Here is a 25,710-nt window from a genome sequence, read left to right as displayed (position 1 = left end):
TTCTATCTCCACCACTCTTAAAATTACAAGAATAACTTCAACTCCCTTGATTCTCCCCCATTAGAGCCTCATTTCTACTCCTCCCAATGGCACCAAGCGTAAAAGATAATTTGTTGTCCCCTGCTTGATCACCTGCCTACTCTTCCACCTCTTTTAATTGACATTCTACCTAAACAACTCTCCTGAAACTGCTGGAAGAGGTGATCACCAATGAACTCTTTACTGTCCACTCCAATGGCTTCTTTTGAGTTTTCATCAACTGTCTGCCTTGCTGCATCTTTTGAGAATGTCTTATGATGTAAAAATTGCACAAAGTAAGATAAACACTCTTCTTTGAGAATGAAAGACGAATTCACAGAAAAGGTGACATCTGACAAAGTTTTGAAAGTCGAGTAATGATGACCAGGCAGACATCAGCAGGCCTAGCGGAAACAACAGCATACAGAAAAGCGTCGAGATGTGTTACAGAACGGTATGTTGAGATAAGCAGCCTACAATGACGAGCATTAGTTATAACATAATAAGAAGAAAGAAGGCAGGAAGAAAGCACAAGGCTTTATTCCGCCCTAAGGAGTGAGCTGCCTTGCTAACACTCTTTCTCTAACTTCTTTGGGTACTCTTCTGGAACTCCACCATGCATACCCACACATAAGCAAATATTAAAATTTTTTCATGATTTCAATGACATACATTTGAGAAATGGCAATAAGAGTGGCTTATTAATTAATATAACATTAATTTCAGATTAAGTTTAGATATTCTATCAGTTCCTTGGTGGTCAAGCCCATCATTGCCCCCAAATAATCCTGGCCTCTGACAAGATCACACGTTCGCACATCTGCCTTACATTTTAGAAACACACTCTTTTCAAGCACTTTCAGCAGTATTCTTCTCCTTCCTGTCATCCAGTTAAAAAGCTTTCTATAGACACAGAGTAGTCTATAACACTTAAGATTTCTAAGCCCCATGCATCCCATTAGCTTTCTACAGTAAGATTTCTTTTGTTTTGCTTTGGTTTGGTTTGGTTTTGGTTTTGGTTTTTTGTAGGATTCTCACTCTGTTGCCCAGGCTGGAGTACAGTAGCACTCATGGCCACCACAGCCTTGACTTGCTGGGCTCAGGTGATTCTTCTGCCTCAGTCTTCCAAGTAGCTTGGAACCACAGGCATGCAGCACCACGCCAAGCTAATTTTTTGATTTACTGTAGAGCTGAAGTCTTATCAAGTTGCCCAGGCTGGTCTCAAACCTCTGGGTTTAGGCAATTCTCTCACCTCTGCCTCCCAAAATGCCAGGATTACAGGCATGAGTCAACACGCCTTGTTTGCAGTCAGATTTCTTTACAACATTCTGTGCTCTGAAACACGTATGGGCATTTTTTAAAATGAATATCAAAAATTTCTATTGAACTATTTGTAAATGTGATTCAAGGTATTTCTAAATCAAATCTAAGTCCTCTTTTGTGGTACCCCTTGGCTATCACCCAAGTGGAAAGAATCATTTTTTTTTAAGACATATATATCATATAGACTGTAATGATCTCTTTATTTGCCTAATTAAACAACATATACAAAGGTTGAGTCTACTTTGCGAGGTCGTATTTTAGGAGGATTTTTGTTTTTCTTTTTTTTTATGTATAAAGTGAAGACAAGATTTTAGAAAGTAATATGAAGAAAATTCTTTGCTAAAGAAAAAAACTCATTCACACTTTTTAGGGATAACAAATACTGTTACAAAGGGACATATATTTAAAGAAAATATTTACTATTATTTAACTATATTTTCCAAGTCAGGCTTTGTAGGTCAAAAGGCAACGTCAAGGTTATTATGTAGGTACTTATATAACAAGAGTGAAAACAATTTTCCATAAGCTTAGTATGCTGTATAATAGCACACTTAAAAAATCCTTAACACATTTAAAGACAACATTACAAAACTGGTTAAAGTAATCTACTATTTCCAGTATTATAGGGAGGGAAGGGATTACAGTGTTTTTCCTAACACAGTAAAAAAAGAATATTTACCAATACCTCCTTTTAATTAGCGGGGCTGTTACATTTCCATTGTGAATATTACATTAATAGTATCTAGTCCACAGGTTTTTTTTGAAAATAGCAATGTGGGTTACTCAGGTATATGCACTGTTAAGACTCAGCAACATACAGCAATATGTACAACTCTTTAGATGTACATATTCCATTGTTTCTAAATTTTACACAATAAATTAAAAACAACTATTGAACTCTAGTTAATGATGTTATGTCTAAGTATTTAGAGGAAAGTGTGCTTATGTCTGTAATTTACTTTGAAATGAGTTGAAAAATAACCAAGATGGATTAACAGATGAATAGAAATGAATGGAGAAGAGATGAGACATAACAAGGATAGTAAAATGTTAGAATCTTTAGGGAGGATATACTGGTGTTCACTGTAAAATTATTTTTTTTAACTTTGCTGCCTATTTGAAATTTATCGTAATAAAATTTGGGGGGGAATACAAATAAGTCTGCTGTGATATCATCTGCATATCCTCATTAGTAAGCCTAAAAGCCTATCTTGTAGGATGTGGCATATACTCTACTAACTGCATAAAAACAAAGGTCTGGGTGCCCAAAGATATCAGCAAGGTAATGCCTCTCACGATTATACCTAATGATAACCCATGATAATGGTTTTATCTAAGCTCCCTGTAATTCTGAATTAATTTGGAAGATTTAATACCCACAGACACGGAGGATCACTCCACCAGGGTTCTTGATAATATTCCCACTACACTGAAAGCTGAGACTACCACCTGATGATTCCAAGGAAGTAGAAAGGGGACATTATGTAAGTTGAGGGAGACTGAACCTTCCCATCAAAGGAATAGGGTTGCTATGGGTAGTGGAGACTCGGGATTCTCGTTCGTACTTTTTTGTATTATTACACCTAAGGGTAAAAATTAACAGGAAGCCACAACAACCCTTCACAGGTAGGCCTACCCAAAGAACAGATTCAGAAGTATATAATCCTTGGACTTAGAACTCTGGCCAGCCAAGAAGAATAGAGAATGGGTAGAGAAGGAAAGAAATTATAAACATCACCTCCTAGGCCAGAAGTTTTATAAATAGGTTCCTGAATTCCTGAGATTCAGGGTCAAGGATTCTGTGACCCCCATCAAAATAAATAGAAACATTTAAAATGTTACATGTCGCAGTTTCTCTGTCGTCCATGCAAGCTTTGGCATACCTCCTTATCTTTCCCTCTTCTTTCTCTAAAAATCCCTGTTTTAAAACTTAAAAAATAAAATAAAATGTTATATGTCTTTTTTGTTTTCTGATGAGAGTCCACAGTAGTAATCAGGTATGAATTAAAATTGGTTTAAAAAAAGAAAGAAAGAAAAACCACAGACTAAAATGTATTCACAGATGTAGGTATATAAGTTAGAAAGGTGTTTATTTAGGAGAATGACAATAGTAGCTCCCTGTCAATAAATCAGTATGCTGAATTACTTGTGAAAGATCTTCCATTCTCTTCCTTGTACCCTCATAACAAGCATTCAGGAGTGCTAATTCGATTATAAATGAAATCTGTGAATAGAGTCAGTTATATGTGTGAAGCTAGGTGATTCAAAACAGTCACAGATATATTACCTCTAAGTGACAACCATGTGCCAATAACTGCCTAAGAGGCCTGGATACAAAAACCTGGAGAGTACACATGTACACTCATGCACACACACCCATAGCTAAGGAAAGCAAATAAAGGTCTTCTCTGATAGCCTGTTACTAACAAAATCAGATCTAGCTTACTCTGTCCTTGTTTTCTTCCTTCTTTCTCCTTTCTAATTCTTCTTCATATTCTAAGGAAGTTACTATGGTAGTAGATGAGGACAGGAAATATTTTAGAAAATAAGATGAAAGAAAAATATCAAAGTGTTAAAAAAAATTCCTGTTAAATATCAAAACAATTACAGGAGCTGAGCTTTTAGAAGTGTGTTGTGTGTGTGTGTGTATGAGTAAACGTCACCGTAATAGAGATAATGAACACATACATCACCCATCAAAGTTTCTTTGTATATCTTTGAAATCCCTCCCTTCCCCAGAAACTCTTGCCTCAGGTAACCACTGATCTGTTTCTTTAACTAGACATTTGCTTGCATTTTCTGCAATTTTATATAGACAGAATAATGCATTAGGTTATGATTTTGCCTGGGTTCTTTTACTCTGTATATTTGAGTTTTATTCATGCTTTTGTATGTATCAAGAGTTCCAGCTTTTGTATGTGGATCATGCCTGTAATCCCAGTGCTTTGGGAGGCCAAGGTGGGAAGATGGCTTGATACCAGGAGTTAGAGATCCGCCCAGGCAACACAACAAGGCCTCACACTACCACTCCACTACACACACACACAAATTAATTGCCTGGGTGTGGTGGTATGTGCCTATACTCCCAGCTACTCAGGAGGTTGAGGTAGGAGTATCTCTTGAGCCCAGGAGTTTGAGGCTACAATGAGCCATGATTACACCTCTGTGCTACAACCTGGACTTCAGAGTAAAACCCTATCTCTTTATTTTTTTAATTTTTATTTATTTATTTATTTATTGAGTTGGAGTCTCACTCTGTCGCCCAGACTGGAGTGCAGTGGCCGCTCCCGGCCACCGCAGCCTCGACCTGCTGGGCTCCGGTGATCCTTCCGCCTCAGCCTTCCAAGTAGCTGGAACTACAGGCGTGCGCTATCACACCCGGCTAATTTTTGATTTATTGTAGAGATGAGGTCTCGCCAAGTTGCCCAGGCGGGTCTCAAACCCACAGGCTCAGGCAATCCACTCACCTCAGCCTCCCAAAGCACTGGAATTACAGGCTGAGCCACCAAGCCTGGCAACTCTATCTCTTTAAAAAAAAAAAAGGGGGGGGGGAAGAGGGAGAATTAAATTCCTTTAGTTGATCTTTTCTTCTGGTGATGGATGGTGAGCTGTTTCTCGCTCTTGCTATTACAAATAAAGCTGCTATGAGCATATACTTCAAAAAACAAAAAAAGCAGTGGCGCTAGATGCTTTGAGATACTGAAGGGAACCCATGTTGTTGCTTTTCTATCATATAGATTTTCAGTCAGCCCCTGCAAAAGGGGGATTTGCAATTCTTAGAAATATACTATTAAAGTGAATAAATGGCAAATATGACCTGATTATGATTTTTACAGTATCTACTCAAATGGAAAAGGTTAAATTTAAACAAATTATCACAAGAGTTAAAGTGGCCATATACTTTTAGACTTCAACAGTTTTTATGGACACAAGTTATGCCAAAGCAATAATGATTTCTTCCCTCTGCAAAATGTAGCAAGAAAACCTGCAATATTGGTGTAAACGTGTGCATAAAAGTAAGGGAGTACATATGCATCAGCTTACTTGTAAGTCAAACCCTTGTTTCTGTGACTGAGACTTTTTTTTTTCCTAGCCAGATTCCACCCTTGCCCGTTCTCACCTCCAGTAGTAACAGAATACTTCTGAAAGTTACTTCTGATCAACAAATGGGGACTGGCAGGAATTGCCAAAATGAAACAGAGTTCTCTCTAATGGGAAATGACACCAAGTGATTAGGAAGTTTTATTTAATAAATCAAATCATGACATAATCTTGCCACTTAACTGTCTTATTATTCTTCTCATATTACCTGGAGGTGACAATATTCCATTCACGAATGAGGATTAATTCAGTAATGCTTCAGCAACTTTCCAAAGCTTGGTTCTTTTCAAATATATAGACCCAAACCCATCTCCCTCTTTGTCCAGAAGACTTTGCTTCCTATTTAAATAAGATGTGAACATTTTTACATAATTTTCATTCCACCCTGGTTCTCCACCTAAACACTTCTTTTATTTTTTAAGAGGCATACCTGAGACTTAATAAACATTTTATATATTTTTTTCTTTGCAGGATCCATTTTTTAAAAACTGTCACTAAGTAAGAGGCTCATTTTTTGGAAGGTGTACAGCTCTATAAATTTAGCACTTGTATAGATACGTGTAACAACCACCAAAAAAAGGATATAGAAAAGTTTCATTACCCCAAAACACTCCTTTATATTACCCCCTTATAAGCACACTCTGTGCCCTCTACACTGCCCAACCTTTAACCACTGAAATTTGTTGATATCTTCTCCCTCATAATAGTTTTGTCTTTCTGAGAATGTCATATAGATAAATCATATAGCATATAGCCTTTTACAACTGGCTTCTTTCACTTGGCACAAGGCTTTTGATATTCATTCAAAATGCTGAGGGCATTAATTGTTCATTCCTCTTTTTGCTTAATAGCATTCAGCACCCACAGTTTATTTTTCTATTCACCTCCTGAGAGATATAGGGATTGTTTTCAGTTTTGGTCAATTAGGAAGGGGGCTGCTATAAACATGTGTGTCTAGGTTTTTGTGTGAACTAAAGTTCTCATTTCTCATGTCCAAATTTGAGATATTGGTCGTGTGATAAGTATATGCTTAACTTTGTATTTATTTTTTATTTTTTATTTTTTTTTTGAGTTGGAGTCTCACTCGGTTGCCCAGACTGGAGTGCGGTGGCCGCACCTGCCACCGCAGCCTCGACCTGCTGGGCTCAGGTGATCCTTCCGCCTCAGTCTTCCAAGTAGCCGGAATTACAGGCATGCGCTACCATGCCCAGCTGATTTTTTGATTTATTGTAAAGATGAGGTCTCGCCAAGTGGCCCAGGCAGGTCTCGAACCTGCGGGCTCAGGCAATTCACTCACCTCGCCCTCCCAAAGCGCAGGATTACAGGGTGAGCCACCGAGGCCGGCGCCGTATTTATTTTTTTGAGTCAGGGTTTCACTCTGTTGCCGAGGACAGAGGGAAGTGGCATGATCAGGATGGTCACAACTCACAGCAGTCTCGATCTCCTGGACTCATGCAATCCTTCCACCTCAGCCTCACGAGTAGATGGGACTACTGGAACACACCACCATGCTTGGCTAAATTTCTTATCTTTTGGCAGAGACAAGATTTTGCAATGTTGCCCAGGTTTGTTTCAAACTCCTGGGCTCAAGCAATCTGTCTGCCTAGGCCTCACAAAAGATGGGATTACAGGAGTAAGTCACTGCACCGGCCTGTTTTAACTTTTTTTTTTTTTTGAGTTGGAGTCTCACTCTGTCGCCCAGACTGGAGTGCAGTGGCCGCTCCCGGCCACCGCAGCCTCGACCTGCTGGGCTCCAGCAATCCTTCCACCTCAGCCTTCCAAGTAGCCGGAATTACAGGCATGCGTTACCACGCCCGGTTGATTTTTTTATTTATTGTAGAGATGAGGTCTCGCTGCACAGGCAGGCAATCCTGTTTTAACTTTTTTAAGAAATTGCTAAACTGTTTTCCAAAATGGCTGTACCATTTGGCATCCCCACCAACAATATATGAGACTTCTGGTTGCACTGCAACCTTGCTAGCACCGGATATTGGCAATATATTTTCACCTTAACTAGTCTAATAGATGACTGTTCCTAATGGTAATAGTGATGTTGAAAAATTTTACATGCACTTATTTGCCATTTGTGTATTCTCTTTGGTGAAGTGTCTATTCAAGTCTTTGGTCCATTTTTTTTTAATTGGGAAATTTGTTTTCCTACTAAGTTTTTAGAGTTCCTTATATATTTTGGTACAAGTCGTATGCTGGGTATGTGATTTACAAATATGTTCTCCCAGGCTGTAACTTTTTGTTGTTGTTGTTGTTGTTGTTTTGGTTTTTTGTTTGTTTGTTTGTTTGTTTTTTCTCAGTAGCATCATTACCAGAGCAAATGTAGTTAATTTTGATAAAGTCTACTTTTCATCATTTTTTAGATCATAATTTGGGTGTGATATCTAAGAACTCTTTGCCTAGCCACAGGTCACAAAAATATTCTCCTATGTTTCATTCTATGATGTTTATAGTTTTACATTTCACATTTTGATCTTTAATTCCTTTGAATTAATTTTTGTATACATGGGAAGTGTGGGTCAAAGATTTTGTTCTTTTGACATATAGATATTCAATTGGTCCAGCACAATTTGATGAAAGCACTATTTTCTACCTTGAATGGACTTTGCCTTTGTCAAAAACCAATTGATCATATTTGTGTAGGTTTGTTTGAACTTGCTACATGACTTATGTTTCTATCCCTTCACCACCATCACACTGTCTTGATTGCTGCTACTTTATAAGTCTTGAAATTGGGTGGTATGATTTAACTTTTTCAAAAACGCTGCTTCAGATATTTAGGTCTTCTTAGATTTCTTCTGTTTTACAGGTTCCAACATACATATCCTACACATAATTTATTAGATTTACACTTAAGTATTCAATTTTTCTTAGTGCTATTGTATAAAATCAAAATTTTTAAATTTTATTTTACAATTATACATTGCTAATATATAGAAATATGATTGATTTTTGTGGGTTTATGTTGTTATCTTTGCTAAACTCGCTTATGAATTCTAGGATTTTTATTATAACTCAGCCCTGACACATCTAACATCGACGCCTGTGAAAATGAAAACCCAAGTAGTTCAAAGTCTTAGATGCCATGCATACATAAAGCGCTGACTCTCAAGAGTCAGTGTAGTCACCAAATCAGTGTTAGCCACGTACAATCTACTAGTTACAGTCCCCTTTCTTTTCCTTTGGGACCCTGTTGTCACAGACTTAGCACGTTTCATATGCAAGCCCATCCAAGCAATGACCAGTTCTACATTCAGGTAGTACACACTTTACATGAGAGAAAAAATAGGAACATGAGAAATCTATTGTTTATTGCCTATGTTTCTTTTTTGAGTCAGGGTCTCAGTCTGTTGCCTACGCTGTAGTGCAGTGGCAGGATCGCAGCTCACCATGGATTCAACTTCCTGGGTTTAGGCGATGCAAGATCACGGTTTACCATAGATTCAACCTCCTGGGTTTCAGCGATGCTTCCACCTGAGCCTTCCAAGTAGCTGGGACTACAGGCATGTGTCACCATAACTGGCTATGTATTTATTTACTTATTTATTTAGGTAGAGATACAGTCTCGCTATATTGCCTAGGGTGATCTTAAACTCCTGAACTCAAGATGTCCTCCAACCTCAGCCTCCCAAAGTGCTGGGATTGTAGGCATGAACCACCATGCCAAGCTCTATGTTTTCTAATGAATAAATCAAATTTACTGCAACCTCTTCAGCATATACCAACTTAGCAATGGCACTCAGAAAATGTAAAGTAAAAGATCAACTAACATTGTGGTGAAGTTGATCAATGATGTCTTTTCTTAGAAAAGTAAGCTCTAGGATGCTGATTATGAATATCTGATGAAGTGAGGTATCAGTCTTTCTCAACATGTGTTCCAAGAGAATTATATACTACAGAAAATAATGTGAGTGACTACTTTTTAATTTTCGAAGATAGTACACCAATATTATCCTTCTAGATGTCTAGGAGTAATTAATTCACTATAAACAATGAATGCCTTGGGACATTCAATCAGGTGTGAGTTTAGGCTTAATTCTCAGGGAACACCAACTGACAAAGGCTGGAATATTGATGAAGATTCAGGAAACAGTGGTCAGGTGTGGTAGCTCACACCTATAATCCCAGCACTTTGGGAGGACAAGTCAAGTGGTCTGCCTGAGACTAGGAGTTCAAGAACAGCCTGGACAACATAAAGAGACCTTGTCTCTATAAACAAAATTTAAAAATTAGCCAAGAGTGATGGTGTGAGCCTGCAGTCCCAGGGTACTCAAGAGGGAAAGGTGAAAGGATTGCCTGAGCCCAGGAGGTCAAGACTGCAGTGAGCCATGATTGAATCAATGCAATACATCCTGGGCTACCAAGTGAAACCCTGACTCAAAAGAATAAACAAACACACACACACAAAAAAGATTCAGGAAACAGCAAGAGAGACTTTAGAATGAAAACATATCACTAGCATTTGGAAACTGAGACAAAAAATTTCTTATTGACAGCTTCCATGTGCTATCGCCATTAGGTGCTAAACATACATACCTATAAGAATAAAAAGAAGGTAAATGGTAGAACCAGAAATGTAGATGGAAAAGGGAAATAATGAGTGAATAGAAGAGAAACATAAAGCAATATGAAGTCTGGAATCTTGCGACGATGAACACATATCAGAAGAAAAGTCTCAGTAGCATCCTTAGTCCAGCTAATAAAATTCACTTAATAGAAAGATAACTCACTGTTTTTCTTTGTCTATTCACCAAAGATATCATTGAGGGCCACAGTGATACCATTTTCTGTTGTTTTGACCTATATATACTACAATGCAAGCTAACAAAAAATATCATTTTTATGATGCCTTGCAGATCACAAAAGCTAATCTTTTCACCAGCCTCTAAAATCCTAGAGAGAAGATATACCTATCACCTGTCGGGTAACCCCTTTCAGTTTGTCATGTATTTATTCTCCTAAAAGTGAGTGCAATATGCAGGCCACCAAACTTTGGGATGTTAGGTCTCCTCTGGACCTCAGTTTTAATAGTTCTCGTATTTTTTAAAAGTCAGATTTTAGCCGGGCTCGGTGGCTCAGCCTGTAATCCCGCGTCTTTGGGAGGCTGAGGTGAGTGGATTGCCAGCGAGACCTCATGTCTACAATAAATCAAAAAATCAGCCAGGCGTGGTAGCGCATGACTGTAATTCCGGCTACTGGGAAGGCTGAGGCGGAAAGATCGCCGGAGCCCAGCAGGTCGAGGTTGCGGTGGCCGGGAGCGGCCACTGCACTCCAGTCTGGGCAACAGAGTGAGAATACAACTCAAAAAAAAAAAAAAGTCAGATTTTAAATTTCTAAAATCTTTTCCAGTGCTAACAGTCTATGAATACATGGATCTGCCAAAAGGACTTTTAATTATACAAAAATAGGTTTGTATTAAGAAGGTGTGTGGGCAGTTAGTATTTGGCCATGGGGCTACAAATAATAAAGGAACTTATTAAATATTTTGCAAAGTCTATCCCTAATTAAAGGGTTTTTCCCCCATCCCTTATATATATATAAAAAAGCCTCAGACCATTCTCATTAGTTGGCAAAAGATCTTAAGCAGTATAACCCATGAATACATAGCTTAAATCAAACTGCTGCTCACTCTGAAAACTATCATGTTACTTTACTATCCATCCAAACACTTGGCAAGGAAATGGTACAAAGGACAAATCCATATATTTACAGTAGATATATTTAGATTCAAATAGTTCTTTCTCATCTACTACACCAAAAGAAAAAAGAAGCTTTTAATAAGACATCATAATTATATAAAAGCCTAAAGTGTAGGTTCAAAAGGAAAGACAGGAGATATGGAAGACAGAAAAATGGGAAGTGGACAAAGCAGTAATTTAAAGAAGATAACGAGATACAAGATAAAGGACCAGAAAATATAGATATTAAAAGATTAAATCAATTAGAGTTGTCAAGGATATAGAGGATTCTAAGTTTAGGAGCCTTTCGGAACTAAGCAAAAGAGTACGAGAAAAGAAGAAGAAAGTAAGAAATCAAGCAAGTCATACTGATGGTGTTCCTAATAAGTGAAACAACCATTAGTGAAACATGACAGAAAATATGCTATGTATGAGGTCCAGTCACAGTTGGATTCTGAATCAGAGTATGTATAAATATAAGACAATCAAATTAAAAAGTATAAAAGAACAAACTCTGAAATGCTACATTATTCTTTCTTCCATCATTCATCCTTGAAATCTATCATAACAATTTAAAGTTAAAGGAGTATTACAGCATGTTAGTTATATTCCAAATAGAATATTTGCACGACAAAGCCCCAGTAAAATTAAGAAAGTTAATAGTCTGATAAATAATTATAAAAAGCAAACTATGTAAGTGCTAGTCAACGCAGTCACACCGAAGACTCTGATTATGCCAACCAGTCAACCATCACTTAGCCACTAGTAAGCATCATGTAAACAGAAAATTTGTTTTCAGCAGCAGCAGAATCTCAGCCTCATTCTTTCCTCATGGCATTTGACACAAACGTCTCCTTCCAATATGTGTTCAATGAGTCAACATCAGTGCTGCTATTGACACCTTGCCTTGTTGTTATTGTTGTTGTTGTTGTTGCTTTGCCTCTCTCTTTCTTTGTATATAACTGAGAATTAAGGTAGGAAAATTAAACCCAATAGTAGAAATAAGAATAAAAAAGAAATTAAAGTAGACAGAAAAGGGCTATAACATTTCCATTCTTCAAAGTGAAATTAGAACTGCTAATTTTGAAAAAGTAAACATAAAGTAAACATGCAAAGAATCATGGGTTTTCTGAATTCCAGAGCAATAAAAATAAGTGATGGCAGTAACTGACCCTTCAACAGTCTTACCAAAGAGGATGCTACCAGCTATCATGATACACATGTTGTACACTATTCTTGTACAAGTCCGTTTTCAGTGATTGTATATTTTTAAAGTCCTATTTTATACATTCTCCATATTTGTGGTAATTTTTAGGTACACAAATCTCAGTCCCACACATATGAAAAGAACTATTATTATATTGTATGAAGTCTAAAACAAAGTTATTTACAAGTAAACTAAACTACACCAGACTGTAAGATTCTTAACAGTAGTGATACACTATTAGGTCTTCTTTCTTTTATTGAATTTCGTACAGTGTCTGATACATATAGATGTTCTGCAAATGCTTGTTGAATGAATGAGTAAAGAATAAACAAATATGTAAACAAATACACAAAATACAGCATCAATCTTGATTGGCGATATATTCCAATTACAAGGGCTAATGGTCCTAAATAAATAAATTCTTGCTTACCTTGTTCTCATAAACTTACATAGATATATGGGGGGAGTGGAGTAACAGAGATGGGAAAAAGGAAGTGGGGGAAAACAGACTAAAAATCCCATTTGAGAAGGTTTATGTTTTCTTCGAGAACAGAAACAGAATAATACATAAAAGGTATGTAACAAGGGAAAAAGATCTTCCCAAACCCGTATTATCTCACAATTAATACTAACTTTAAGGTTAAACTAAAAAGAACCATAAAAATATACATTGCAAATCACAAAGCTACATACATGTCTAAACATTGAAACCAAGCCTTTTAAAGTGACCTTGTCTTAAACCCAGCTTCCTTAGAGGATTTACAGAAAAACAGATACTCCTTAGAGGCTGTTTCATCAGATAAAATAAATGAGGTCTTAACTACATGCACTATTGCCTTTTTAAAAAGCCAAACAAAACATTCTGCTTTGTCCGGGTTAGAAAAAAATAAAACAACTGGTGCTACCATGCTGAGATGCAGTAAAATAAAAAGCAAAGTAGTTTCAAAAATAAATATGGGATATATATTATTCTTGTATTGGAAAAACCTGACAAGCCTTCATCCACAATCACATGAATATCCAATTATACTTATTAAAGATGAACTACACAAGTTTTAGAATGTTTTTTTCCCTCTCCTGATAGGGCTGGACAACAAGCTTTCTTGAAGCAATAGGAAAAGTGACAGATGGTAGTTCCTTAGATACATTCAATCATCCACTCCTACTGTAACCTAAGTGCAACTCATTTTCATGTACCTTAACTCAAGTAAAGGTTAAAAAACAAGGGACGGAGGGAGGGAAGAAACAATAGTCATATATCTCTAATCTATATGATTAGCCCCATCCTTTAAGATCACAATAGTAGAAAACTCTAATTCAACTCCACTGGAGAAAATGAACTCATCTTAAGAGGCATCTGACACAATACAATATAAATATGCAGCGGAAATCCTCCTAGCCCACCTACACTTGAGTGACTCACTCCATTAGCCCATGTTCTCCATTCTCTCTGTAAAAACCTGGTGCCTACAATATTTCGTGGATTTCATAGGCTATCATCTTGATTAGTCTCAAACCTTAGCTCTAACTGGTTTTCCTGTCAATTAATTAAACAACTACATACAGTACCAACCCAAGAATAGAAAACAGGACTAGAAACCAATGACCTTGTGGCTTATCGGAAAAGAACTGGTCAGACAATATGGTCCAAGTCTTCACTCTGCCACTTACGATGTTAGATTATAGTTTGTTTTGTGCTTGTTTCTCTCCTTGTTCTGTCAGATTTGTCAAAGGCCACTTGAACTCCTCTTTCTATCCTCAGCACTTAATAAATGTTCAACTACATTTGCCGAACAAATCAATGTCTAGATTCAGAGCTCCTCAGTTTAATTATAGAGCAAACATAAAAGACTTTCACATATGAAAAATAAGGGAATTATTTTAAATTACAAATATAATAAGCTTTCCAAACCACAAAAGCATCTCTAAGTTGTTCTATTAATGTACAGACACACCATACAGTCTGAAAAACTAACCTAAGAAAGTGTTAACCATTCCACTCAATCAACTTCAAGTTAAGGTTTCTTTAATAATGTATCTAAATTTGAGTATCTTTAAATTTTTGCAATTTACCCAAGTTCTGAGTTATTCTCCCTTCTTCAAACTATAGCTTTGTCAGAGATAAGCAAAATTCACTTTTTAGTTAGAGCAACAGAATCCTGTAACATGCTAAAATTTGAAATGATTTTTTAAAAATCAGCCATTTCTCCATGCTAGTAACTAAGAAATTATTAAGTCCAAAGTTTATATAAAATTAGAGTTTATGAAACTTAACATTAAATTTCCATCCTAATACGACCTAAACTTTTTGACTGAGCTGCTCATTTTAAAGACATTTATTAAGGCAGCATTTGAAAGCTCTTCAATTTAAGGATAATTACACTTTGCAGGTATGAGCCAATAGTGCCATCCACTGTTCCTATGAATGATCTTCCCCAAATACAGTTTTATAACACACTAGAAATAAACATTACTTTAAAATTTCATTTGTATTATATTCAAGTGACAATAAGATATTTTGGGATTCCATTAAAGACATGAGAAGGGCTGTGAATTTCAGGACAACTGGTTTTTGGATAAAGGAGTAAAAATGCTGTAACAAGTTCAGAACTGCCATAAATATTTCAATTTCACACATTTAATTGTTTGAGATAAGTTTCACTTCATTCATAGTCCAAATTAACATATTCTTCTTTTTTCTACTAAACAATCATCTATAGCAAGAGAAGCAATTAGAACTATATCCCTGTAATCCCAGCACTTTGGGAAGCCAAGGCAAGTGGACTGCCTTCCTGAGCCCGCGGGTTTGAGACCCGCCTGGGCAACTTGGCGAGATCTCATCTCTACAATAAATAAAAAATTAGCCAGGTGTGGTAGTGCACACCTGTAGTTCTGGCTACGTGGAAGGCTGAGGCAAAAAGATCACTGGAGCCCAGCAGGGCAAGGCTGCGGTGGCCGGGAGCATGCCACTGCACTCTAGTCTGGGCAATAGAGTGAGACTCCAACTCAAAAAAAAAAAAAAAAAAAAGAACTATATCCCAGCTCAGCCAGAAAAATTTTTGTGCATTTAAGTAACGCTGCTGTTAACTGAGATACTTAACTGAGTGGATACCATGAGAAAGACATTACTAAAAACTACAGGAGAAACTAAGAGGAATTTTTTTAGAAGTTTGTTTCTCAAACATTCTCCTAAAATTGAAAAACAGGTGAAGAATCAATGATGAATAGCATAAAGTCCTAACCTAACATCCTAGTCCCAGAAAATTTCATGCCTAAATAGTAAAAAGGATGGGAAGAAATCAAGGTGGGAAGAGGTCTCAAAGAGTATCAGTAGAGTATAAGACAAAGCAACATCAAAAATCTTAAGAAAATACTTATTAATGTATGAGGCTATATATACAATAGGTAGCACTGTATCCAGAAAAAAGGCTGACTCTAAGATCTTATCTAATCTAAGTCATGTAGCTAGAAAATAGCCGTGTCCATGACTCCAAACTCCAAGGGCAGAGCTCTTTCCAATGTGCCATAGATTCTACCACCTTCTCCAGATTAGGTTGGTGTCATTCTAGGCTCATAACCAAGAGAAAAGTTTCCTGCCCTCCATAAGCTCTTAGAAGAACATGAATAACAACAACTCTGTACTCATCTTAAGGATGTGCCAATGCAACAGTTATAACGTCTAGATTTTAAATTTCATTAGAACCATGCTAGGATGTCTAAATTTACTTGTGAAAGAATATAGTGTAGAGAGCGTGACATAAATTACGTGAGTTGGTTTAAGCTACAACTCTGAGTGCATTCATTCTTTTACCTAGTATTTAATCAGATATGCCACCTTTCAGAAGAGATTACTGCACATGGTTTAGCTTTCATCTTTGGCCAACACTAGAGCTTTTGCTAATTAGCATTATAAATAATAAGTTTTCATTTTTGAAAGTAGTGGTTAACTGCTAATCACCATAAAAGACAGTAGAAATGAGATCTCATTAGCAAAATCAGAGACACTCAAGATAAGTAGATTGGCTAAAATATATTCCAGAACAGGGTAAAGAAACTTCAAGCACACTAGCCTAAACCAGTGTTTCTCAAAGCATCTACAGTGACAGACCAGGATTTTTATTTCCAACCTCTTGTAAACCAATTATCTTGTCAAATACAATGAAAATGAATTATGACACATTGCAGCAATTTAAACTGCCTTAAATGTCTTTCAAATGCTTGCTCTCAATTTCTACACTTGTTACAGACCAGCAATCAATAGTTAACAATGTGGCACTGATGCACAGAACACACTTTGGTTAGCAGTGGCCTAGAACACTAAGGATGCAATTCTGGCTTGGTCTCTGACCCACCTTCATTCCAGACACTAAGCAGAGGATTCTGGGTGCCTGAGGCTATGTTGTGTACAGTGTGACACTATATTGTCTCATCTGACTCAAGTGAGCCTTTCTTGTAAGGTTTGATTTAATTACCCAAAAAGAGAGAGTGAGGACTTCATCAAGCTTACAAGAAGCTGAACCATGCCAGCTCGCTTAATAAACTCTTATTGCAGATTTTGGACCGGGACTTGCTTTCATTATAACCTGACAGCTGGGTATAGAAAAACAACTAATTCTCATTAGTAGTTACTATTGTCTACTCTTCCACCCCTGCACACACACACTCACAAACTGTAATAATTTTACATGATAAAATTTAGTTAGTTGCAAACATCAGTGCCTAATATGTAAAAAGTGATATGGACCTATAATTTTCAAATTAGTAAATGACTATAAAGTTGGCTAAATTCTTTTTGAAAAATGTTTTATCTTGAGATATTACCTCTTGGACAAAGGTGTCACAATCTTCTAATAGTTGTCTCTGAGGAAAGCACCAAGGCTGAAGGAGTTATACCCAAGTGAGCAAATTCAAAACAGCGCCATGGTTTATATAATCAGAATATTTGAAAAATAGTCTAGGATAATCTGAAAAAATAAGAGTGTCTTTGACACCATGTTAGATATAAGGAGTCAATAAATAAGTATTAAATATAGTAAAATGCATAGCCCTTCCAAAAGGACTATAATATCAGATGAGGTTCCAAAACATTAAAAAAGATCCATCCAAGTAAAAGTGTGATACCGCATATATTCAAACTTCCGACAGGATTGCTTTGGAGGCTTGATTCTTGTTTTTAAAGAATATTTCTAATACCTCAAAGATAATAATTTTCTGGAAGCTATCATTTCAGGTAACATAAAAAGATAGCACTTGAAGTTTTTATTTTCCACATGTGTGCTGATGATGGCAGTAGTCTGGTCTGATGACAGAGGACAAGGAGAAGCCCTTTATATGGTGTTGCTGCCACTGCATCTGGTAGAGAAAGGCAGTCAGAAGACACCTGAGTATCTTAAATTGAGAGGTCTAAGGAGGCACTGCTAAGTGCCCTCACCCCTAGAAAGACAGTCATGCAGGGTCCTAAAAGCACTCTCCAAATATAGAACAAAATGAGATCCAATCAGCAATTAACAATGTTTATAGCTGCATTTTTTATTATTTCAGGTCATGTTAGCTCCCTGTTGACCTGGAAAATGTTTATCTTGTATGTATCATAATGCCTAACACAATACCTGATAATGTGGTAAGCACATAATGACCATACTCTCAAATATACTGTGACTACATCTGCTTAAAAGTCTTTCATGTTTTAATTATTAGAACCAGAAAGCTAACAAAATGTTATTAGTAGTAATCATATTTATCTAAAAACAACTTCAGTTATGTGCAATAAATTGGTATTTTTGTTCTTTCAACCACTCATTCAAATATCTACAGATAGCCTATATATCCAGCAATGGAATAGAGACTGGTAAATTCTGGACATTACAAAAAGAAAGTGGAAACATCTGTTAGTTTTCCCAAAACTAGAGTATTATGGGTGGGAGAGGGAGGGGAAGGGTAACAAATACATTTTTAAAATGATAAATTCAAGAACATAATCTCAAAGAAAATTAGATTTCCCTTAAAGGTTCCCATATACCATCATTTGACGTCTGGCCGATGGCAAATAACAAGAAAGACAAGATATATTCTAAAAGAGAAAGTATCTATAAACTATTACAGGGTCAGACAGTATTTTCTAAGATATGTTTAGCCTGGGGGAGGATTTCAAACCTTCGAACTAAGGATAACCTGATAGGAGTATCTTTAAAATGATGTAATTTATGTAAGAATTGCTAAGCAGCATCCATATCTTGGCTTTGGAAGACAAAAATTGTCAAGGAATTGTAAAAAATGACTTCAGTAGTGACAGAAAATGCAAAATAAAACACATTTTCTTTATGCTCCGATTTCCAATGTTTTACTTTTGTTCCCTACATTAACCCTACCCTTCTGACTCCACACTACATTCCCGCAGCTAGATAAAAAATAAAGCAATCACACAAATGAAGCCCCAGACAAAAACTGAGCTCTTCAACCTTAGCTCATTTATCTCATTGATGCACATGTTGACTCCCTATACTACTGACCACAACACTTGGTTGACATTTTTTTAAAACCCTGCATTGACATTCACACATACCCTACTCTGCTGTGCTCACTCAAAATTAAGCATGATCTAATGATTTCCAACTTCTTCCTTGGCTAAAGCAACTAACGTACTCCTCTCATCAAATTTCCCAAAACAGTAACTTTCTCAGATGGAATAATAATTTAAAGAACCCAGATTCAACAAATGCAAGTAAAATAAAATATGAATGAGTATAACAAGAGTTATAATTCAGAAGAACTTTAAATCAAGGTGTGGAAATTAAATCCACATTCAGTCATGATAATTTTTCAGTTTAAAGCTCATAAGAATAACATTTTAAAATACACATTTTAAAGGCGGGCTTGGTGGCTCAGCCTGTAATCCCGCGCCTTTGGGAGGCTGAGGTGAGTGGATTGCCTGAGACCGCAAGTTCGAGACCCGCCTGGGCAGCGAGACCTCACCTCTACAATAAAACAAAAATCAGCCGGGCGTGGTAGCGCATGCCTGTAATTCCAGCTACTTGAAAGGCTGAGGCGGAAGGATCGCCGGAGCCCAGCAGGTTGAGGCTGCGGTGGCCAGGAGCAGCCACTGCACTCCAGTCTGGGCGACAGTGAGACTCCAACTCAAAAAAAAAATAAAAAATAAAAATAAAAAATACACATTTTAGATAGCTAGTAATCAAAGCATGGTTAGTATCGTAAACAACATTCACTATGCTGAAAACATAGTCAAAGATGATGGCATGTTAACTATTCCACAGAATAAAAATACTCTTTTATCAAAGATTTTAACCAAGTGTATAGATGGAAAATAACATCATGTCTATTACCAAAAATGAGAATAAAGTTAATTACAGTTATTACATCATGCTGCAAATATAAATATAATTAACATACAGGAAACAGTTCAGAAAAAACCATATTCAAGTACATTTTGTGATTTTTTTCTTTCCCAAGAAAATGTTCAACTACTTTTCTATGTCACATGTTCCAGGAAAAAAAATTGAATTCCTGAAGTATACTAAATATTTTATGAGCAAGTTTGAAAGACACTTACCCAGTATTGATAGAAATGATTTCTATCAGTGGATTCTTCCTAATCTTAGGCAAATCCAATCGTGCTCCCCCCAACCGCTTTCCATTATCCTTTTTCTGACCCAGTAGTCTCACAGAGTGACCTTCAAATCAAGCATATAAATATACATTAGCATGAGTCACACACTTCACTTTAATTTAATGCTTTCAACAAATGTGTTAATGTTTGCATTTAACTTTTTTTTTCTTTTTATGGGGGAGAAAAACAACCTAGGAAATATGTTGTGATTGGAATCTAAGAAATACTTTCAAATGGGTTTAAGGCCTACAGGCAAAAGTACTTTGCTTATAATATCTGCACATTTATATTGCACAGAGGAGAAAGAGAAACAGAAATATCAAATACTATTCCACAGGTATAAATGCTCTCTAGCATAGACCAAATCTGCATGTGCAGCAGGAAACATTCGCTTTTGGCACTGGACCTGCAGTGCAGAAAAAACTAGTTTTTTGTTTTGTTTTGTTTTGTTTCGAAGTGAGAAAGGACAATTTATTGAGAGGACAGAAAAGCTCCCACAGTGGAATGGGGCCCGAAGGGGTGGTCCCTAAAACTAGTTTTTTTAAAAAGCAAAAACAGAGTATCTGCTCAAAGCAAACAAATTAAATAAGTAAATAATCAAAAAGGTGAGATAAAAACTGCATTTTTTAGAGCTGAATTTTTAAAAAACAAAACATTTAAAGTTATTTTTACGCAATGTGACAAAAAGGAAATCAGACCACTTCTATGAGTCATTTTTTTTTAAATTTTTAAATTTTAAGATAACATCAGACTTGTAGAAAAGATAGAAGAATAGTACAAAGAATTCCTGTACCCTTTAGATTCCTCATTATTATTTTACCATATTTACTTAGTCATTTGCTTTTTTACATATAGATATATATGTTTTTATAACATTACTGAAATATATTCTATAAAATTCACCCAATTGTAAGAGTACAATTCAGTGATTTTACTTTTTATTTATTTTTTATTTTTTTTGAGTTGGAGTCTCACTCTGTCATCCAGGCTGCAGTGCAGTGGTATGCTCACAGTCACTGCAGCCTCGACCTGCTGGGTTCAGGTGATCCTTCTGCCTCAGCCTTCCAAGTAGCTGGAATTACAGGCATGCACCACCACACCCGGCTAATTTTTTTGATTTACTGTAGAGATGAGGTCTAGCCAAGTTGCCCAGGCTGGTCTCAAACCCATGAGCTCAGGCAATCCTCTCACCTCAGCTTCCCAAAGTGCTGGAATTATAGGTGTGAGCCACCATGCCTCGCCAATTCAGTAATTTTAAATAGTTATACAGTTTTACAATCATCACTATAACCCTGTTTTAGAACCTTTTTATCAGCCCCCTCAAAATTCCCTCATGTTTATTATAGTCCATCTCTATTCCCGTACCAAATACAGCAATTATGGTAATCCTCTGACTAGCCAATAGGCATTTGAATTGTTTCAATTAATAGCTATTATAATAATGCTTATATGATCATTCGTCTACAAGTCTTTGTATGGACATATGCTATATTTAACTTTTTAAGAAAAAACTGTTTTCCAAAGTGATGGGTCAGGTACAGTGGTGACTCATGCCTATAATCCTAGCACTTCGGGAGCCAAGAGAAAGGACCATTGGAGGCTGGGAGTTTTAGTCTAAAGTGGTGGTACCATTTTATATTTCCATCAGAAATGTATGAGTTTCTTCCCACCAGCCAAGTTTTAAGTTTCTTCATATCCTTACCTACACCTCATACTATAACTGTTTTTTGGTAACAGCCGTTCTAACAGGTGTGCAGCTGTATATTACTGTGGTTTGAATATGCATTTCCATAATGACTAATGATGTTGAGAGCATCTTTTCACGTGACTATTAGCCAAATGTATTTCTTGTGCAGTAAAATGTTGTGATGATTAGTTTTATATGTCAACTTGACTTGGCCCACAGAGTATGCAGACATTTTGACCAAACACTGTTTATCACTGAGGGTGCTTCTAGATGAGATAACATTTGAATTGGCAGACTGCTTAAAGGAGACTGCCCTCCCAGTATGGATAGGACTTACCTAGTCAAATGAAGGTCCAAATAGCACAAAAAGGCTGAGTAAGAGTAAGTTCCCCTGACTGCATAAGCTAGAACATTGGCCCATTTTGGTCTTCAAACATACTGAAATACTGGGTCCTCCTGGAGTCTTAACCTGCCAGCTAGTGAACTATCACACAGTTGGCTTTCCTGGTTCTCAGGCATTTGGATTCAGACTGGAACCACATACCTCAGCTCTCCCAGGTTTTCAGCTTGCCAAATGCAGGTCTTGGGACTTCTCAGCCCCCATAATTGCATGTGCCAATTCCTTATAACACATCTCTTTCTATATACACATCCCAATGATCCTAATACAAATGTCTACCTTAGTATATCACCAATATTTTAATTAATTTGTTTTATGAAGCTGCAAGAATACTTTATATATTATGGTTACAAGACCTTTATCAGAAACATAATTTCTAAGTATATTCTCTAGCCTGTGGCTTATATCTTCACTCTTATGATGGTATCTCTTGAAAAGTAAATGTTTTCCAATTTAGTGAAGTTCAATTTATTAATTCTTTTCTTTTTTGGCTCATGCTTTTGGTGCCTATTCCAAGAACCCAAAGATTCTTCCTGTGTTTTATACTAGAGGTGTTATTGTTTTAGCTCTAACATGTAGTCTAGTATATACTTTGTTCCTTTTTGTGTATAGTAGGAACCTAAGTTCACTTTTTCATACGGATACCCAATTATTCCAGTGCCATTTCTTTTCCTTCTTCTTTTGTGATACTTTCACATGTTAACATATATCACTGCATATAGTAGCTCTCTCATTCATGGATTTGCTTTCCATGGTTTCAGTTATCCACAGAACAATACAATAGATTCTTAAAAGGGAGAGAAATTACATTCAGATAACTTTTATTACAGTATACTATTATGACTGTTCTATTTTCTTATTATTGTTAATCTCTCTTACTTTACCTAATTTATAAATGAAGCTTTATCATAGTTATGTAAAAGTACAGGAAAAAGCACAGTGTGTGTATATATATAATTTGGTACTCTCCATGATTTCGGGCATTCACTGGGAAGTCCTGGAACATATGCCCATGGTTAAGGAGGGACTCCTATAAAACTAAAAATATAGTGCTAGATTTATTGTTCTATATAACTATATTTCCTCCAATAAGAACAATATGAAAAACATATTTATCCACATAAATAACAGTTCTAGCACTTTCTATTACTCCTTGGTATACAAGTTATCCTTCAGTACCACTTCTTTTCTGCCTGGCAAACTTTCTCTAGTATTTCTTATGAAGCCTGCTCCAGTTTCTGCTGTGCATGTCTCCAACCTCCAGTCAACTCAAGGTATATGGAGAGCTTCTCATGCCTCCTATCATGAATTCAGGTTCCAGAATTCTCCGTTAAATCCCTGGTTGGTTTGCTTGCCCATTGTTTGCACCAAGCAGGACAGCAACTTCAGTCTGAGAGAGCTGCAGACTTTCGATTGCCATCAAAATCTTCACAGTACCTGACAATTCTCCAAATCAACTGAGCTAACCTGAGACCAGCAAAGAAGCTACTGGCCTTCACAGGCTGCTTCATCGTTGGTGAATATCCATGCCACAGAGAAGAAGAGGGAAAATTGGAAGCAGATCCAGCACAAACACCACAGACTAACACTATTCTTACCAAAGTTCAGTTGTTTTCATGAATAACCACTTCTCAGCTTATTGAATGCTTTCAGTCAATTTCCATAATACTGACATGATTTGCTTTTGATTGTTTGTCCAACTTTATTATTGCTGTTGAGGAGATTTGTTGAGCTCCTCACATAATCTAGCAAGCAGCATATCCAATGCAACTTTCTAAAAGCAATTATTAAAATAACTTCAAATACATAATTAGTAAAGACATAGGATCCTAAGTAATCATACATATTTCGTCACCCTAATTTCACAAAGATATATTGCTTAAACATCTCCCGAACAGACAGCTTTTCATGACCAGAAGTAATAAAACCATCAGTCATAGCCTTTTTGCAGTAATCACTTTAATAAGAAATATTAAGTACTTTATTCATTCTAAAAATTTTTGCTCTGACATAGAAACATGCTAGAGTCAAGCAAGCATTTGGCATACCAGATTCCACAGATTTTCAAGATAAGTTCAACTCTTCAATCAAAAGTCCAGTTAATGAAGAGGTGAGCAAGATTGGCATGATAACATAATTCTCTGAGAGATGCCAAAAGTTCAATAATGACTACGCAAAGGCATGCTATTTTCATACCTGCATGAAACAAATTTCATTATATCCTGCTGAGACTCCAGTAATATGTAGCCTGCACTAATAACATTTGATAAATTATTCATCTTCACTATCTACATGCAAATAAAGGAACATATCTCTGCCTGATAATGAGTTATTTTCCAATCCAATGATTCATTAAAGAGCAGCAGACCTAACAATAGAGTTTTTTTTTTTTAATTGAAAAATATAGCACACTAAAGACAAAGTAGGAAATAACATAAAAGTCACTTGTTATATCTGGCCAAAGATGAAAAAAAGAAAATTCAACCATAAAACAATTATTTCTTTAAAAATAAAATAGTGAAATAAAACTTTTATTTGTAATATGCTATTTCTTTCAGAAATTCTACTTCAAATGAAATTGCCATTTCAAATTAATTCCTTAAATCCATAGACTGTAGAATAAAAATATATATTATGAATCGTGACCTATTTTATCTGCAGTTATTAACAGTGTCGCCATTTCAAACAAACTGAAATTTGACAGAATAAAGAATAAAACTGAAAGAGATGTCTTAAAGAAAGTATGTCTTTGGGAAGAAAAAGAGAAAGAACAAGGACTTGGGACCAGAGAAACATGCTGAGGGAGTTGAGATGTGAAAAGTAAAAAGAAAAATTCTGGAGCAAATTTATTGTGAAAATGAACATACTATACTTATGAAGACACCATGAAGCAAATACCACAATTACAGACTCACGCATTCCTTCTTTGTTTGATCCCTTCTCATTAGCCACTGTGGCCCAGCACAGTGATGAAAAAAGAATGGCTGCTCAATGAGTACTGATTCATTGTGTGACTACTGTGAATCAGCCTGCTGGCTACAGTGAAGGGAAGGAGAGAAAAGAAAGAAACCAGGACAACAGAGTTAAAAAGAAAGAGGGAGTGAGTTTTTATATTATTTCAATAGGAACAGATGGGAAGAATGATGCTCAGTGTGACAAGATCAGCTGATAATAACATGAGACAACTAAGGAGATGCTGATAGAGATGTAAAGTGATTAAAATAGAGACATGCAATTTTACTATAAAGATAACAAGGATTGCCACAGATATAGAATGAGACATACTCAAACATTATGTTTCTGAGATCTTTTACCTTTTCCATTTTAAATGTAAATTCACATTTCATTTCCCCCAAATAATGGTCAAATGTGTCTCAGTGGGCTTATTAACCATCTTTAATAAACATTTCTCTAAGTAGTTGCTTACAAGTGTCATAAAATTCAACCTTGTTAAGACCAAATTCAATTTTAAGCCTTGAGGTTTTCAGCACCTATTTATAAATCAGCTACAAAACCCTGATTCCATGCTGGTTTTTACATTTGATCTAATCTACTAAAGAATGCTACTAAACCATTTTACCAGTGAAAATTATTATAGATTATAAAATTTTAAACCAAAAAGCTAGCATTTTATATAATTCACTACTGTGTACACATTTCTGA

The 25,710-nt window shown here is 36.2% G+C and overlaps 1 long non-coding RNA gene across 1 annotated transcript in view; it reads right to left on the bottom strand.

The window, feature by feature from the left end:
- The window catches only part of LOC110596651, a 109,355-nt gene that overhangs the window by 48,007 nt on the left and 35,638 nt on the right, over positions 1-25,710 (bottom strand). The window contains exon 3 of the long non-coding RNA XR_002482610.1: positions 19,904-20,024. This is a non-coding gene — a long non-coding RNA (uncharacterized LOC110596651). The remainder of the gene's footprint in view (positions 1-19,903; positions 20,025-25,710) is intronic.

The sequence above is a fragment of the Carlito syrichta genome, unplaced genomic scaffold, assembly GCF_000164805.1.
Source record: "Carlito syrichta isolate Samal-C Ts95f unplaced genomic scaffold, Tarsius_syrichta-2.0.1 Scaffold311943, whole genome shotgun sequence".
Taxonomy (NCBI): Eukaryota; Metazoa; Chordata; class Mammalia; order Primates; family Tarsiidae; genus Carlito; species Carlito syrichta.
This window is presented reverse-complemented; position numbering and strand designations above follow the sequence as displayed.